Below are 6,000 nucleotides of genomic sequence, written 5' to 3'. Positions count from 1 at the left end.
CCTACGATTTAAGGGGTCGGGCATAGTTCAATAGAGCACTCCAGGCTGAGTCCCAGCTCATTCACACAGGTCAGGGGGGTGAGGAGTAGGGAGGGGAGGAGGGCCATCTCCTCCAAAAGCCCCTTGGATTCATTCCCAGGCCTCGGAGGCATAATCCAGCACCATGAAAACCCAAAACCCTCATCCCCATCAGTGCAGAACCTCCATCTGAGAGGCCAAGTAGGGACTGGGAACCGGTAGGGAAGGCGTAAGAGCCGTGGAACGCGTGGAGTCACAGAGCCTGGCACACAGTAAGGGCTCCTTAAGGCTCCTGTCTGTTTTAACCCAGAGTCCTTTGTTAGGTCCTGAGCCCCAGCAAATTTGCCCAGAGTTCCCAGGTCCGCCCTCCTCTCTGCTCCCCTCCTCCTTTGGAATTTTCCCTCAGAACTGGGTCCTACCAAAATTTGGGGGCAGGTCCTTTGAACAATGGGACTGTCCAATGGAATCCCACGTGCAAAACAGAGACATTTCCCTCGCCATAAATGCTAGTCAGGTCTCAGGATGAGGGCCAAGCCTGGGTCCCGCTCTCAGCCAGTCGCCCCTACCCTTGGGTTTCCCCATCGCCCAGGTTTGCCCGCTGGGAGTGCTATGCAAATGAGATGCAAAGCAAGCCAAGATAGCCGTAGGGATTGGCTGACGCCGGAGACTTTGTCCGCCCAATCCCGGGCCTCCCGGCAGCTAGGGCTCCAGCACTCCATCCCACCCCACCCCCACCCCCCGCCCCCCACAGGTCGGTCCCGCCCATAAATCAGCTCCGTCAGCATTAATGGCTCCTGACTAATTGCCTGGACTCGGCTCCGGGCTCGGGTCGCCAGCATTAAAATTCAATCAGGCCCAGCGCTGAGCTATTAAAATATTCATTGGGAGAGCTTCCCGAAACCAGGCTGGGGGATGGGGATGGATTGGGTTGGAGGGACTACCCGAATCTACCAGCTCCAGAGGAGGCTCCCTGTTCCTCCCCAGTACTCTCTCGTATCCTGCAACTGCTGCCTGATTTCCATCCTACTGGACCTGATTTCTCTGTGGAAGTCCCTAAACCCTCTCTAGAGACTCCTGGGAGACTGAGCTGCCCTGAAGGAGTGTGGTGTTAAGTTATGCCGAGGGGCTGTCCTATTCCTCTGCCCTGCATCCTCTCCATGCCTGGGCACTTCACCCCATGGACCTCTCACCCAGTCAGTGCCCACTGTGGGTCATTATTAATGCTGGAACCTTAGGTCCCCTCAGGAGTAGAATAGCTCCAAGGCACAGATGACTTCGTCCTTAGCAGAGACCAGGAGGGGCCCCTATGTGCCTGGTCCTGCTGCCTTTGCCAGGGGCTTTGCTGGCGCTACTCTGGCCATCTTCAGCAGGCTGGAGAGAGCTCCAGGCTGGGCAGCCTGGTCTGTGCCGGAAGGGAGGAGGGTGCTCTGTGCAGTCCTCCTCTCCTCTCCCCTTCCCCCAGGAATGCAGCCTGTGGGAGCGCCTGGGCCCCTGCCCTGATGCTGAGCAGGCTGCCTGGAAGTTCTCAAGGAGGGTACCCAGGAGGAGGGGGCTGGGGCTGAGGGCCTGTGGGGGGTCATTGGGAGGGTCCTGGATTGAGCAGGAAGTGCGTCCCCACTCACCCACCCACACATACAGACGCACTATAGTCGGAGGGTTATGAAGAGGGTTTAGCAGGTGTGATGACAGCCATGGCCCAAAGGCTGGAGTGAGCCACTCAAATAAGGACTGGGAATTTTCCTAGACCCTCCATGTTGTATTGAAATATCATGTGACACAGCTCCAGTCCCCGGGCCTGGAGGTGTTTGAGTTAGGGGGAAGAGAGAGCACCAGGACGTATGCTAGGAGAAACCTGTTCCCCTCCCCGGTTTTACAGAGAATCCTCAGGAGCAAACCACCTGTTCACAAGGCTCTTCCCCTGCCCTTTGGACTGTTCCCTGCTCCTGGTGCCTGAGGTCCTGCAGGAAATGAACCCTGTGGGGCATGGCAGAGGCTGTGGCTGCCAGAGCCACAGAGCGCCTCATAGATGCTACAGGGGAGGGATGGAGGCCAAGGGCACCAGTTACTACAAGGCCAGAAGCGGCTCAGGGCGCCAGGAGGTGTGTGAAGTTCAGGGCATGCTGTTTGGGGGGACACTGGGAAGGACTTCTTGCTCTGCTACTCTGAGATCATCAACCGTTGGCCCAGCAGGAAGCCTAGGATGCTGGTCTGAGAACCCCTAGTCCCCCAGAACTTAGGTACTCTCCTAGCAGGAAATGGGGGTGGGGGGAAGCTGAGAAGCACCCCCTCTTCAGGACCCAGGCAGGCCCCAGAGCTGGGGCAGAATGTGTCTGGCAGCGATTACGAAGGGAGCTGGGGCTGGGAGGCCTCAGACTTCAGCAGGTCAGGAGTGACCTGAGCCAAGTGTCTGATTCCAAAGCCAGACGTCACAGGCAATCCAGGATTCCAGCTCACCCCACGTGTGGTTCCCATTAGGGCTGGCTGGGGTCTTCCTGAAGGCCAGGCGGATTCCTGAGCCCCTCCCCCAACACAGCCCCTCCCTCTTGGGGCTGTTTGGAATATCTTACCCAGTTCTTCCAGGTGGCCTGCTAAAGTGCAACCTTGGGGATTTTCTGGGGCATCCAACTCCAAATAGGTCTCCCTACCCACTAGATGATGTTTTTGCAGTGTCAAAGGGGACAAAGGGATAGGCGACTTATAACCCCCCAGGGAAGGCTAATCCCTGAAGACCCCTACACTGTGCCTGGGGCCTTCCCTCCTCTCGAGGTTAGCTGCTTTTGTTCAGGCCTCAGCCCCTCTGGTCCTGACACTTGCAACTGCCCTCACTGACCAGGCCTTTCCTCCATAATGCCCCTGAGTGGGCGTTCTAAAACCCAGGCCTGTTATTCAGATCATTTCCCTCTTACAAAACTTCCAACAGCCTTCCGGTATGTTTGCATCCTCAGATATATCTGTGCGATGTGTGTTTTAGACACACACACCATTTCAAAGATTTAAAAAATAGTTGTCAACATTTAAAAACCAGGAGGCAACACATAAAAACCTACACTTGTAATTTTTCTTGAAAATAGCTGACAATTCTAAGCTCACAGGCTGGCATGGCAACAACTGGCCAGAGCTGAGTAGCAACTGGTCTTCCAGAAGGGATCCCTGGGGCTGACGTGAGCACCACAGTCCCCACCAGTCCCTATTGTCTCCCAGGTCTGAGGCCCAGATGAGTGAATGGTCTTTTTAATCACTGGGCTGGCACTGACTTTTATATCTTACTTCCTGTCAGTTTCACTCCTTCCAGCATCTTATGTTCCTTTCTGTCCCTCCCTATGCTGACACGTCAATTTGTTACAACAAACCCAAGTCGAAGGTATGTGTCTCTTCCACCTCCTTCACACACCTCTCTGCTCCCTTTCCCAGTCAGCTCCTCCCCCCCAACACTCCTGCTCCAGACACATCACTACCTTCACAGTCCCGAGTCTTTGCACATGCTGTTCTTTTTTTTTTAATTTTTAACATTTTTTTGAAGTATAGTTGATTTACAATGTTGTGCCCATCTCTGCTGTACAGCAAAGTGACTCAGTTATACACATATAGACATTCTTTTTTTTTAATTTTTTAACTTTATTTTTGGCCTACGGAATGTGGGATCTTAGTTCCCAGACTAGGGATGGAAACTGCGACCCCTGCGGTGGAAGCTCGGAGTCTTAACCACCAGGGAAGTCCCTACATTCTTTTTTTGGGGGGGGGATGTGCTGGGTCTTCGTTGCTGCGCATGGGCTGTCTCTGGTTGCGGTGAGCAGGGGCTACTCTTCGTTGCGGTGCGTGGGCTTCTCATTGTTGCAGAGCCCGGGCTAGGCACACGGGCTTCAGCAGTTATGGCTCAGGGGCTCTAGAGCGCAGGCTCAGTAGTTGTCCTACATGGGCTTAGCTGCCCCGAGGCATGTGGGGTCTTCCCGGACCAGGGATCAAACCCATGTCCCGTGCATTTGGCAGGCGGATTCTTAACCACTGGACCACTGGGGAAGTCCCCTACATTCTTTTTAAATATTCTTTTCCATTTTGGTTTATCACAGGATATTGAATATACGTGCTGTTCTTCCTGCCCCATGAACTTCTATTTCTCCTTCCAGCCCAAACCCAGAAGCCTCCTGATGCCTCCGGCAGGCAATACCTTCAGGTTGTCCAGTGGTTCCTAGGATTCCAGAACATCTCACACTGCATCCCCACCCTATAGTGACAGCCCCTCCAGGGTTGGGAGCAGGCCTGCTGAGCATCCCCACGGCTCACCTGTGTTGAGGAATCAGCCCATCAGGTGGGTGATGGGGATGGTTGCGGGGAGGGGCTGTAGCTCCGCCCCTCTGGAACTGGCCTCAGTGGCAAACACAGGTTTGTTCGAGTTGGCAAGGTTGCAGGAGGGGAGGCAGCAGGTGTTCTGTGCTGCAAGGTGAGGTCCGAGGATCTTGGCAGGAAGGACACCTGTGTCACCCAGGGACCTTGACATGAGAAGGTGGGTGAGGGCTTGATATATATGGGAGCCTAATCTCACTCAGGATCACCTGTGCTTCTGCTCCTGGGGGATTGTTTAGACCCCTGAGGGTGTGTGTGAAGATGTGTAAGCATTTGGGCAGTGGTTCCTTGCGCCAGGGCAGTGGGGTACTCTGCCCTGGGAGCACCCCCAATGCCCCCAGAGCTGCCATCAGTACAGGGATAGAGAGGACAACATCCTCACCGCTTGAAGCTGATGTTGCAGAGACCCCAGGAGATGGGCTTGAAACCAGTGAGGCTGCTCGCTCGCATCATCTGTTCCCTGGCCTCCTGTCCCTAGCCCACCCCCCTCTTCCCCAGCGGAGTCTCTGCTTCCTCAGGGTCCCCAGCTGTCACAGCACCTTCCACAGGACCCAGTCAACCCCTGTCATCACTCCCCCTGCCCCGGGGGCTCCCCAAGACCAGGGGAGGGCCTGATGCTCCTGGTATCCCCAAGACTAGCAACTAGCCCTCTGTGAAATCACCCAAGAAGTAGATACTGGGGTATCCTCGTTTTACAGTGGAGGAAACGGCTCCGAGCGGAGAAGGAACGTATTCAAGATGCCCCACCCTTGCGGAGTAACCGGAGGAGAATTTCAGCCCAGCCTGAGGGAGGCGTCTGAGAGCCAAGTTCTGTCTCCTCCACCCAGCCTCTTCGAGGGGGTTCCATCCCCTCCCCTCCCCTTCCACCCACACCAGTCACAGCCGTCCTGTTCAGAGATTGATGCGTTAATATCCCAAAGCAAGACGTGACCACAGACCAAAGCGTGCGTCAGCGAGTTGAGGAGGGACAACCCCCAGGATGCTTCAGAAGTCTCGACCCCACCAGGAGCAGAACCTGAACACTGGGATTCTGTGTCTCGTAAAGCTGTGGGACTCCAGCAGGGGAATCCCCGTCCGCGGCCAAAGAGAGGCGGGTCGGGGCGCTCTCGGCACCCCACAGCATTGGCCCCAAGGCGGGTTCGCGGGTCACCCCTGAGCTCCCGCCCTCCCCTCCCGAGCCGGGTTGCGCGTAAGAGGGGGGCGTTCGCTACGCCTCAGCCCCTCCCCCAGGCTTGGGGGAGGGGGAGGAGGAGGGAGCAGATGGCAGCAATTACCGCTCGGACCCTCCCCCGCCCTTAGCCTGAGGCCGGAAGATCGGCCGCGCAAGCTTTCGCGGGCGGGAGGGGCGGCGGCCTCTGCGGCCTGGAACCGACGGGGCCGCGAGCGGGGTGAGGGGCGCAGGTCCGGGAGGGGACTTCCTTCCCCCGGGAGCGGGGCTGGGAGATTCCCTTAGGAAAGGCCAAGCCCTCCCGTCCCGCTCCCAGCCCGAGTCGGCTCAGGCCGGTTGTCCCTCCAAGCCCCGCGCCTGTGGGTCTCAGAGCTCCTAGGGTGTTCAGGTCCGGGCAGGGGTTCCGGCTGGGGAGAGGGGAGCTGTACGGTTGTGCAGGTTGTGATCTAAACAAGGGCCGGGAGTTTAGAATG

Source organism: Tursiops truncatus, chromosome 11 (genome assembly GCF_011762595.2).
Source record: "Tursiops truncatus isolate mTurTru1 chromosome 11, mTurTru1.mat.Y, whole genome shotgun sequence".
NCBI lineage: Eukaryota > Metazoa > Chordata > Mammalia > Artiodactyla > Delphinidae > Tursiops > Tursiops truncatus.
The sequence above is the reverse complement of the archived record's forward strand: the minus strand, read 5'-3'. Positions refer to the sequence as shown.